Here is a 13,148-nt window from a genome sequence, read left to right on the forward strand (position 1 = left end):
CAACACTTCTCCCTCTTTAAGTTCTAATTTCCCCCTTTAAGTACATAACATGGAAAACATCATAACCGTGACTTAAAGTGCTATTTCCACCATACTCAACACCTGTGTAACCCACTCACTAAAAAGTGTTTGGCAACTATAGGGTTAACTCCTCGCGAGTCAGCTGTTTGTTTGTTTTTACTTCCTCGGCACCTGTAGAAAGGTCCGATACTCCACTCGGGAGTAGGACGGGAAGCAACATTTTTTTTCCTGCTATGGCCAGGCAAAGACCCGCCTTACTAGGCCTCTGATTGGCTTATCACGATGCCCTCGACTCTGACGGTTAGGTTTAGGCAAAGACGGTTGGTTTAGGCGTGTGAAGGGAGTGGTTAAGGTTAGGGTAAGATGCAGGGATAGGCTTAGCCTTGCAGAGGCAGCCAATCAGAGGTGGAGTAAGGCGGGTCTTGGCGCGGCCATAGGTGGCCATAGTAGGAAAAAAAATATCGCGGACGGGAAAGCACGAAGTAGAAAAAACCAGGAAGTCAGAGAAAACGCATGTGGTGACCAGAGTGAGAGTATTAAGAGAGCAGCTAAAGAGAAGAAAAGAAGTTAAATGGTGCAGAATGGTGTGATGCTGATGTGTGTTCCTACTTACCGTTGCCGTGACGAGGTCCGACGAGTGTTTGTTTACCGTGGAAAACTCCGGTGAGTGATGATATTGTTGATGTTTACCTGCCTGCTAACGCGGCGGTCGGCTAGCACAGCCATCAGCTACCATGATATAGTGCAGTGAAAGCAAGTTAAAAACCAGTTGGAGCTTTTAAGAGTGTTTTGAAAGTGGGAAAATGCTGAATTCATTATTTACTCAGTTACATTGAGGTTATAAATTATCATTTCATATGGAAGTACTGTTAAAACTGGGTAAAGGTTAAAAATATGTTACTGTGTTTAAAAATGCTGTATATTCATTGAGTGTGAATGTGAAGAAGTTCATGATTAAATGCTGTTAGGAAAAATCTGATAAATAATTATTTAGATAAATTAAAAAATGGTAAATTCATGGAGAGATTATTTACATGTTACAAAAGTTAAGTGTAAAACTTAATTCAAAGCTTGAAACTGACATGATTGAATTTATGATGATAAAATAATTTGATTTGTTGTTTTGCACAATATGTGCAGACTGGTTTTTGGTGACCCTGGATCATCTGAGAGACGTTTGACATCGATGGCGAGCCAGACCCACCAGAAGGACTCTGAGGCGTCCTGTTAGTAGCCTGGCCAGCTACTACAGGATCTTCAGCCGGATCGTCGTGGAACATACAGGATTTCCCAGATAAGGAGACCAACAAACACACACACTAATACCTACCCGGGTAGTGTAACTCTAAACACAAAACGAACCACACAAAGAACACTGTCAACACAAACGAGCTGAAACCCACTGAACAAAAAGGAAGTGGATCCAAGGACTGTTTCTTTTCAAATAATTTTATTTTTTTATTTTTTTCTTAAAGAAAAGAGCTCTATTTTATTTGGGGTATTTTTGAGTCACTGTAAATGTGATATTTTTGTGTTTTTCCACTGAAATAAAACTGTCAGTTGTTTACTCTAATCATTCTCTATTTACTCCTTAGAACCTAGGCCCAAATCTAACAAACAAGTGTTACACCTGTAAATATAACAAAGTTAACAGGCAATATAACATTCCAACTTAACATGCTCCATCACAGAGCTAGTCTCTCAGGAGGTTTTCTCACACGCTGCGACCTCCGCACCACCTAGGGGACCCAGAAGGCACCACTGCTGTGGGTGCTTCAGGTGTGACTGGTGCGAGGGGACTGCCTGTTGTCTGGGCCTCAGTACTACAGTGTCCAGTCCCTCTGAGGGCCACAGCAACATCTCCTTGGGTCTCTCTCTCTGGAAGACCCACTTCCACAGCCAGTGGTCCCACTGGATAATCCATGGACATCTCTGTCTCAGTCCCTGTGTCATGCCGCAGGCGCACATGGTCTTGATGTCTGCGGAATGTACGACCATCAGTCAGCTTCACGACATAAGACACCGGGCCGCTCCGCTTGAGAATAACCCCAGGTAGCCACTGCTGGTTGATGCTACTGCTGAAGTTTCTTGCATAAACACAGTCATTTGGTTGTAACTGTCTGTCTCGTGCACATCGAGCATGTCTTTCTTTCTGTTTTTCCTGCTTCTCCACCACTTTCACTTTCATGTCTGGACGCAGCAGGTCCAGTCTTGCCTTAGGCCGACGCCCCATCAGCAGCTCCGCTGGCGTGCGTCCCGTTGTGGTCTGTGGTGTGAGGCGATACTTGAACAGGAACCGTGAAAGCTGAGTGCTGAGTGAATCTCCTGCCATCCTCTTCAAGCCCTCCTTCACGGTCTGCACAGCCCTCTCCGCCAAGCCATTCGAGGCTGGGTGAAAAGGAGCTGTCCGAACGTGCTATATGCCATTCTGGTGCATGAATTCACTGAACAGCTCACTTGTGAATGTCGGGCCATTATCAGTGACCAGTGTGTCCGGCAAACCATGGACAGCAAACACTTGCCTGAGCTTGTCAATGGTTGTGGGCGCTGTGATATTGCTCATGATGTGGGCCTCAATCCATTTAGAATGTGCATCCACCATTATGAGAAACATTTGTCCCTTAAACGGCCCAGCAAAGTCCAAATGTAACCTAGACCACGGGCGGTCAGGCCACTCCCATGGGTGCAAAGGAGCAGGTGGAGGCATGTTCTGATTGGTCTGACACTGCGTGCATGTTTTCACCTTGTTCTCCAGATCCTGATCCAGTCTTGGCCACCAAATATAGGATCTTGCCAGGCTTTTCATCCGAGATACACCTGGATGCGTCTCGTGTAATTCTTCAACAATCTGTGTACGGCCTGGTGGGGGCACAACGACCCTTGCCCCCCAGAAGATGCACCCATCCTGCAGACTCAGCTCTGTTTTGCGTTTAGCATACGGCCTCAGCTCCTCTCCTTCCACCACAATGGGCCAGCCTTGTAAAAGGAAAAGTTTGACTCGTGACAGGACAGGGTCCCTCTCTGTCCACTGTCTGATCTGGGACGCTCTTATCGGTGTCTCTGCGAGCCTCTCTATCGAAAACACAGTCTCTGGAGGCACATAGGTAGTGACAGGTGTTTCAGACAAAGGCAGCCGGCTCAGGGCATCAGCGTTGGCATTATCTTTACCTGCTCTGAATACTATTGAATACTGGTAGGCTGACAGTGTGAGCGCCCAGCGCTGTATCCTGGCTGAAGCTAGCGGCGGGATGCATCTGGTCTCGCTGAACAGACTCATCAGTGGTTTATGGTCTGTGTGGATTTTGAAAGCACGGCCATAGAGATACTGATGAAAGCGTTTAACAGCAAAAATGATGGCCAGACCTTCTTTGTCTAGCTGCGAATAGCCCTTCTCCGCTGCTGTCAGGGTACGTGAAGCAAAACCAACCGGTTTCTCTGATCCGTCCTCCATCACGTGACAGGACGGCCCCGACCCCGTAGGGTGAGGCGTCACATGAAAGGATTATCTCTTTATCAGGGTCATAGTGAACCAGGAATGTTGTAGAGTGGAGGAGCTCTTTCACTTCCTTAAAAGCCTCCTCTTGCTCCTTACACCACTGCCACTTAGTGTCATTATGAAGAAGCTTGTACAGTGGGGCTAAGACTCTTGACAGGTCGGGCAGAAACTTCCCATAATAATTTACTAAGCCCAAAAATGATCTGAGTTCAGCGACACACTTAGGACTTGGGGCCTCTTTAATAGCTCAAGTTAAGCTGTGATCCTGTGCCCCAGGTAGGTCACGCTTGATGCCAGGAACACACATTTGCTGCGCTTTAACCACAGTCCTGCTTCCGAGAGCCTCCTCAACACCTGCTCCAGGTTAGCCAGATGCTCTGCCTCTGTGGCCCCTGTGATCAAAATATCATCCAGGTACACCGCTACATGCGGAATCCCCTGCAGCAGTGTGTCCATTGTTCGTTGGAAAATGGCAGGGCTGGACGCCACTCCAAACACCAGGCGATTGTATTTAAACAGTCCCTTGTGCGTGTTGATGGTGACATACTCCTTTGACTCCTCGTCAAGCAACAACTGCTGATAAGCCTGGCTCATGTCCAGCTTTGTGAAAAGCTTACCCCCTGATAGGGTTGCAAACAAGTCCTCTATGCGTGGCAACGGGTACTCCTCCAGTTTAGAGACTTGATTGACGGTGAGTTTGTAGTCCCCGCATATCCGTGCAGTTTTGTCCTCTTTCAAAACTGGCACAATGGGTGCTGCCCACCTTGAAAACTGAACAGGCTCTATTATGCCCAGCTTCTGCAAACGTTCTAGCTCTTCTTCAACTTTGCCTTTCATGGCGTAGGGGACTGACCTGGGTTTGAAAAATCTAGGCGCAGCCTCAGGGTTCACGTGGAGCTTTACTGTAACCCCCTTAAGTGTTCCCAGCTCCTCCCTGAACACTTCCCTGTACCGCTGCAGAATGTCCTCTGTTGTACATGCATATTTTATCTCATGCCAGTTCAGACGGATTTTGCGAAGCCAGTCACGGCCAACAGACTGGGGCCGCTGCCCTTAGCAACCACCAGCCTGGCGTTTGCCTTCTGACCCCCTGCTGAAATGTCCACATACAGCACCCCCAAATGAGGAATGGGCTGGCCTGTATAAGTCCTGAGTTTGAGCTTTGATGGACTGAGGGGAGGCAGGTTAGACCCCCACGTCCGTCTGTAGGTGTCCTCACTGATGACGGATGCAGTAGCCCCTGAATCAATCTCAAACTTAATGTCCTTCCCTCTAACAGTGACGGTAGCATAATAGGGCTCAGGTGGTTCATCGTCCGTTTCCACCCCAAACATGTTATAGGAGCATTCAGCCTCTTCGTCAAGGTGGTGTGTGGCTGCCTGAGACTGATTCATTTTTCCCAGCCCCGGCTTCCCCCTCCCTTTTGACCCTCTACACTTTTTTGCCAAATTTCCTTTTTTGTTACATGTATGGCAGACAGCCTCTTTAAATTTACAGTCATTAGCATAGTGTGCCCCACCACACCGGAAACATTCCACACGCTTTGCCTGCTTACCAGTGTCTTTCTTGACTTGGTGCACTGCTGCTATCTGTGCTCCTCCATTTCCTTTTTGGATATCTTTAACATTATTAGCAGCCATCTCCATACCATGGGAAATCTCCAGAGCCTTCTTGAACGTCAGTGGTGGGGTTTCCCCCAGCAGGCGGCGCTGAATGGCATCATTATTGATACCGCACACCAGTCTGTCCCTGAGCATATCATCCAACACTGTCCCAAAGTCACAATACTCTGACAGCTGTTGTAACTCAGCAACAAAGGTGGATACAGACTGACCTTGCTTCCTGAAATGGCTATGGAACTTGAACCTCTGGACTATCACAGAAGGTTTGGGATTGTGGTGGTTTCTCACGAGTGCGACCAGTTCATCATAACGGGATTTCCCCTGGTTTCCGCGGCGTGGCCAAGTTCCTTATCAGCTTATAAATCTTTGCTCCACACGCACTCAGGAGAATAGAGCGCTGTTTAGCCTCATCCGTAATCTCATTAGCAGAGAAAAAGTGTCCCAACCTCTCCTCGTACTCAGTCCAGTCCTCGTTTCCCTCCACAAATTCACCGACAGTCCCGTATGTAGCCATCCGAGCTTGAACTCCGATCCCCGGCAGCTGTCCTGCCGCCACCGGCGCCTCTTGCCTCTCCTCGCGCTGCTCCGCCGATGGTTCCACCGCAGCCGCTGCAGCCGCTGGAGCCTCTCGTGTCTCTCGTCCTGCCACACTCTCCGCGACCCATGTATCCTCCGTCCGGCGCTGTCCGTCCTCGGTCTTGCCGCTCGCAGACAGCCGCCTAGCACGCTAGCTAGCACACTTTAGCCTAGCTACGCTAATAACAAAACCAAACGGAGACGTTCCCGTCGACACGGCCACAAACCGGTTCACCTCGTCGCCAAAAATATGTGGTAACTTGTACACACAAAGAAAAAGGATCACGCGAACTTTATAGAGCAAACGGACTTTATCTGCAACACACGAGCAGGCATACATTCATACACAGCGAGGTGGCATCCGAATAACACCGGAAGTAACATTCACCTGGAGTAGAAGAAGAATAGTACCCCAATAACTGCCTATGTGGAAAAGGGTGACCCCTAGTGGCCAGCTAACTCATTTTAGTTTGTTCACAACAGATTACATTGTCGAGTTTGAACGGAGGTACAACAGAATTCGCCAGTTCAAAATGGAGCTACCGGATGCGGTGTTAGCATTCAAGCTGCTAGACACTGCGGGACTTCATATTAGAGACAAACAGTTGGCACTTACCGCTTGTCCAAGCCTCACGTTTGACAACATGAAGGCCGCCGAGGATATTTGGCGACACTACGCCACGGGGCGGCGCTGGTGCACTGCAGGTGAGCGGAGATACAACTGAAGCTGCCTACTACACAAAGTTTACCGGCAGGAGAGAAAGTAGGTCAAATCCGCAACATCAAGCAGCTATTCAAGGTACCAATCCGCTTGACAGATATGGTAGGAGAACGAGATGTGCAGTCTGTCAAAGCTTATATCACTGGGCAAAGGACTGCCCCCACAAAAATGAACATGCTAAACTAACAGAAGATGAAAGACAAACAGAGGTTGAGGAATGCAACATCACTTTATTGTCTAAAGACACATAGTCTGACACAAAGATTTTCATGGTGGAGTCTCTTGGATCTGCTGTGATTGATACAGCTTGCACCAGAACAGTGTGTGGCAAAAAATGGCTTGATCATTATGTCGGTCAACTAACACAGGATGAGTTACTGAAAATGAAGGACATGAAAAGTGCAAGACCATTCAAGTTTGGTGATGGGAGAATTGTCCATTCCACAAAGAAAGTGAAAATCCCAGCTGTGATAGCACAAACTAAATGTCAAATTATTGAGACAGAAGTTGTTCCAGCCGATATCCCTTTGCTTTTAAGCAAAACTTCACTGAAAAGAGCAGGTGCTGTTTTGGACATTGAGAATGACAAAGCCATAATGTTCAAGCAACCTGTGAAACTTGAACTGACATAATCAGGACATTATTGTGTGAACTTGAGGGATAAGAATACCCCAGATGGAAGTGACATCCAAAATGAAAACGACATCCTCATTGTGACGGAAAACATGACAAAACAAGAAAAACAAAAAGTGCTATTGAAACTGGACAAGCAGTTTGGACATGCCTCAGTCGACAGATTGCAAAAACTACTGACCTGCTCAGGTAATACTGATGATGAGTGCATCATAATCCTGAAGGATATTGTAAAGAACTTTGAAACATGCATCAGATACAGTAAACCAAAGCAGAAGCCAGCAGTAGGTTTACCCATGGCCTCAACCTACAATGAAACTGTAGCTATGGACTTACATGAGCTAGAGCCAGGGGTGTGGTATCTGCATGCCATTGACCACTTCACAAGATTCAGTGCAGGGAGCATTATTACCACCAAGAAACCCAAAGAAATAGTGAAGCACTTTATTCACTGCTGGATAAGTGTTCATGGTCCTCCACGCAGACTGTTCACTGACAAAAGAAATGAGGGACATGGCTGAAAACTTAAACATTGAAGTGAAAACGACTGCAGCTTATAGTCCATGGAGCAATGGTCTCTTGGAAAGGCACAATCAAACTCTCACTGAAATCCTGTTGAAAGTAAAGAGAGACAATGGATGTGATTGGAAGACAGCCCTAGACTGGGCCCTGATGGCAAAAAACTCTATGCACAATGTGCATGGCTACAGTCCCTACCAGCTAGTGTTCGGGCAGAACCCAAATCTACAGTCAGTTCTCACTGATAAGCCGCCAGCTCTAGAAGGGACTAGCGTGTCTACTTGGATAGCCCAGCACATCTCAGCATTACATGCCACAAGGAGAGCATTCACTGAAGCAGAATGCTCTGAGCGGATCCGAAGAGCCCTTCGTAAACAACTGCGACCCACTGATGACCGATATGAAACGGGGGATAAGGTATACTACAAACGGGTGGATTCTACAGAGTGGAAAGGTCCAGGTGTGGTCATCGGCCAAGATGGTGTGGTGATATTTGTTCGCCACGGGGGCACTTATGTTCGTGTACATCAATCCAGACTTCGATAGGTTGATGGCTGTGTGTTGAGAGAAAGAGATAATCAGCTGATGAGAACTGAAAATGCCACATTACCAGAAACAGGACTCTATGAAAATGACACTGTAAATGAAAATGAGGAAGAGGCACCCTCAAATGATGAAGATGCTGAGGATAACAGGATAAATAATGAGCCCCCTCACACCATCAGCACACTCAAATACTACTTGTGAAGGACTTAAGCTGAAAACTGGACGAGTAGTTACATACACAGACAGTGGAAGTGGCCAAGCACACACTGGAAAAATCCTCAGCCGGGCAGGAAAGTCCACTGGAACATACAAAAACTGGTATAATTTACAGTACACAGAGCCTGAGGAAATTGCTGGCACAACTGGATCAGTGGACTTAGGACAAGTGGACAATCTTCAGCTGGGTCCAACTGAGGATGCTGAGTTATGTGCAGACTGCCATGAAGGGGATGTACTGATTGTGAATGATGATGCCTTCATGCCTGCCAAACACGCTGAACTCAGCAACTGGAAACAGAACAATGTGTTTGAAGAAGTGAGAGATGAAGGTCAGAAATGCATCACTACAAGGTGGGTGTGCACACTTAAGGAAACACCACAGGGGGTTGTACCTAAAGCCAGATTAGTTGCAAGAGGCTTTGAGGAAATGAACACTGAGGAGCTCCCAAAAGACTCACCTACTTGTCCCTCGGAGTCTCTAAAAATGATCATGGCTGTTATATGTCAAAAGAAATGGCAGCTGAACTCCATGGACATTAAAGCAGCCTTTTTGCAAGGTAAAGAGTTAACCCGAAATGTCTACATTAGGCCTCCCCAAGAAGCTCAGAGCAAAGGAACTGTGTGGAAGTTGAAGAAGTGTGTTTATGGCCTGGCAGACGCTTCTCTGTATTGGTATGATAGGGTGAAGGACATTATGCAGCAGTCAGGAGGTACTGTGTCAAAAGTGGACCCTGCAGTATTCTACTGGTTGGATGACTCTTGCAATGTGATGGGAGTCCTTGCTTGTCATGTGGACGATTTTATCTGGGGGGGTTCAGAAATGTTCTCCATGACAGTCATCCCTTACCTGAAAGCTGCTTTTCAAATTGGACGTGAAGAACACAACAGCTTCAACTACATTGGAATGGAGGTTCTCTCTGTGGAGGATGAAATACAGGTGCAACAATGGAGGTACATAAAAAATCTCCAGCCCATTCCTGTGGACCCCACCAGAGCCACACAGCGAGAGGCCCCCCTAACAGACACTGAACATGATATGCTTAAGTCAAAGATTGGCCAGATATTGTGGGTGGTGAGGCAAAGCAGACCCGACATACTGTGTGACATATCTATCCTAGCATCCAGTACAAAGCACGCCACTGTTCAGACTTTGCATTGTGCAAATAAACTGATCAGAAAACTGAAGTCGGAGGAGGTGACTTTGAGGTTTCAGTACTTGGGAAAAGATAGCACCTTAAAGCTGGTGGTGTTCAGCGATTCATCCATGGGAAATCTTCCAGATGGAGGCACTCAAGGAGGACATCTAATCATGCTCATGGGAGAGGCTGGAAGATTCTCACCTATATGCTGGCAATCAAAGAGGATCAGAAGAGTTGTTCGAAGCACTTTAGCTGGAGAGACTTTGGCACTAGGAGATGGCATCGACAGTGCAGTCTTCTTAGCTACACTCTATTCAGAGCTCACCACAGGTGACTGTACACGCAACACTTTGCCTATTGTGTGTGTAACAGACAACCACTCTCTTTTTGATGCTATCAAATCCACCAAATCAGTCACAGAGAAAAGACTCAGACTCAAGATCAGTGGTATCAAGGAACTTATCAGCTCTGGGACTATTCAACAGATCATGTGGTCAGCAACTAAGGAGCAACTCGCTGACTGATTGACCAAGAAGGGGACGTCTGCACTCGTTCTGCTGAGGGCTCTCAGCGAAGGTGTATGGCAGCTTAAAAGCTAAATGGACTAAACAACAAAGACTTTTTCTCTACTGTTCTACTCTAGTTATTAAAGTTGAAACTTTAAACTTGGTTATATGTTAAGGCAATTTTTCCCTCTGCGCATGCACAAATGTTTTGTATGTTCTGAGTCAGGAAGTGCGGGGTCAGTCTTTGTTGTTGTCGTGCACGAGTTGGAGTAAAGTCATGAAAACGTACAGTTGTCGTCGGAGTTATTGAACTAACATAGTGAACAGGTGAATCACTGTGGGGAGGGGGCTCCTGCTCAGCTCTGCCGTTTTACGATAAACTGCTGATTTCTCGGCTTGAAACGTGATGTTTTAAACAGGTAGAGGTCATATTTTTTTCTCATGACACAATTCAATCGGATCACAAAATAAAACTTTGACTCCCGTTCACTTACATGGAGACTTTTACAGAGTTGAGGTCCCATGGTGACGTTACTTCCTGCTTCCGCTTAGGCTCTCTATTATAATGAGAGTGTATTGCGCAGATGTGGATGACATCATTGGCTAGAGTGGGAGAAGTTTCTCTTTCCATGCTGCTCCTGGATACAAATTACACTCTATGGACATGATTTTTTCCACAGTTGTAGACAAATTTGTCCTCTCTCTAACATTGTGCTCAACAAAGCAGAGAGACTTACAGAATTTAAACTGTGAGCCTCTGAGTAAGGCCAGGTCTCTCCCTGATCCCCATTCATTGCAATACAAAGACTTTCTGAGAGAAGCAGAAGGGACCCCTGTTTTTAACTCGCAAGGGTTTCCAAAATATTTACTGTAGAAACACTAAATCATGTCAAAGCATTCTGGGCGACCACGGTCTGCTGCTTCTTCTAATAGGAGCTACCGTTTTGTCAGAATCAGCCCAAATATGAGACCAGTGCAGAGGCAGAAAATCAGCCTTTTTCTTGACCTTTCTGTCTGCCTCAGCCTGAGGTGCGTCTATCGTCGTGGCAGCCACCTAAAGTTGCCGTGGTAACTTCTGAGCCTCATATCTCTGATGTTAATCTGTCTACCATACATTTATATCAAGTCTCTGTCAAACACAACCACACACACTGACTTGGCCTTAAGGTCGTGGGTTTGATTCAACTTGTGTTGATTATCAGTTAATCTGATGATGATTCCTCTAAAAAATGTCAGAAACTAATTTAAAAAAGTCCTTGAGATGTGCAAAGTGACATCTAAAGAAATAAGTTATTATAGGCTATTTGATTATAAATTAGGCTATGTATTATATTACAACTAAGAAAACATTCACATCTGAGAAGTGTGAATTCTTGAACTTTTACCTTTTTTGCTTGACTAATGTCTGATATGATTACTTTATTACTAAAATTGTTGCTGACTAATATTCTATGGATTAGGAAGCCACCTCATCTCAATCACCGACTCCACACTGTTGGTTACTGACCTGGCAGCTCTGCAGCTGCTTCACTTTCCAGGATCCGGACCTCAGAGTAAGTCGTTTGATCTGATGAGGAAGTGATCGCTGCAACATAAAACCAAACAGGTGATGAAACAACTACAAACTCACAGAAGGTGCACGGTGAAAAGTTTCACATCTCAAACATAAGAAATAACTCTCGAAGATGATTTTCAAAACAAACATTTCACTTTCTTCTGTGTCCTACATCTTTTATTTTATTCTGTACCTTTAAGTTGTAAAAGAATTGAAGACTCACCATTGGTGCATCCCCTTGCTCCGCTCTCAAACTGGACCTCACTATACAAGACTTGAGCTTCAGGCATTTTGCTGTGTGACCTTCAGAGAGTTTTGGTTTTAGCAGCAAATGGCTCAAATTCTGTTAAGATGTCCGATAAAAACCTCCTGTTGTTCCACAATGACACTGAGAGTTTCCTCAAGTTGTTTCAACGTTTCACTTCCTCAGTGTTCAGACAGTCTTTTATATTCTATGACGTCTGTCGGTCAGTTTGTAGTCTGAGGTTTTAACAGAGGAAGTGATGAAACCATTTTTTCAACCCTCTATTCTATTCTACAGTGATGTGCCAAATAATTTACTTAATTTACTGCATCTCCTCCTGTTGAGGCAGTATTAGATATTATAGTTAATATTTATGATGATATACATGAGGCTTATGTTGTCTTATGTTTATATGAAATTATGATAACGCCACATTGTTCTTCAGTCTCATTTCTCATTTTAAACTTTGTCTTAGTCTTGTTCAACATGAAGCTGTTGAATTAAATATTTTTTCAATACCAATGTGTTAAATAATAATATTGTTGTCTGCTCTACTTTGTACTGGCTTAAATCCCAGCTTGAACCTCTGAGGCTGAAACATGAAGCATCAACAGTGAAGAAGCAGCAGCTGCAGTTCCTCTCCTGACCACTAGAGTGAGTCTCCAACAGTGAGTCGGTCTCCATAGACTCCCATGTTAAAATAAACATGTTTACATCCTGGAACAGAAACTGTTTGTACAACTCACCTGTTGAACACTTTATTAGTGACTGAAGTGATGGAGAATAAGGGGGCGTGGCCTCTTGGAGTGACAGGTGGAGGAGTCTCAGCTCCACACAGGCTCCTCCTCTTTGACCATTTTAGGACACATTTGTAAAACCAGTCACAATCAACACACAATTAGAGTGATCTGAAGATGTAAATGTTTTATTAAGACTTTATCTAAATGTATCACAGAAATGAGTTAAACATTCTTCATACATCTGTGACTGTAAAAAAAAAAAGAATATCAGAGACATTGAATGAATTTAAAGCTGGTTTGAGTATTTTGAGGAATTGTGTTCAACTAAACGTAAAAGAGATGAAAATGAACAGAAACAGGAAGTAAAAATGAGAAAACCCAAACACTTTCTTTCTTTAAACTGTTTAAAGTTAAAGGGACAACGAGGAGTTTCTATTCAGTTATAAAAAAGTCTCACGTTAATGTGGATGAATCTCCGCTACCCACACTTGTTAATGGGCCCATTTTCGATAAATATATCGATCTGTCTCTATCGTTATTTTGTTATTATTAGTGGTGGCGGTTTCCTTCGTGGCGAGTTATGAGAATAACGCCGCAGAATCGCCGTTTAT

The sequence above is a fragment of the Trachurus japonicus genome, chromosome 11 (assembly GCF_045865225.1).
Source record: "Trachurus japonicus isolate A0001 chromosome 11, Traja_1.0".
Classification (NCBI taxonomy): Eukaryota; Metazoa; Chordata; class Actinopteri; order Carangiformes; family Carangidae; genus Trachurus; species Trachurus japonicus.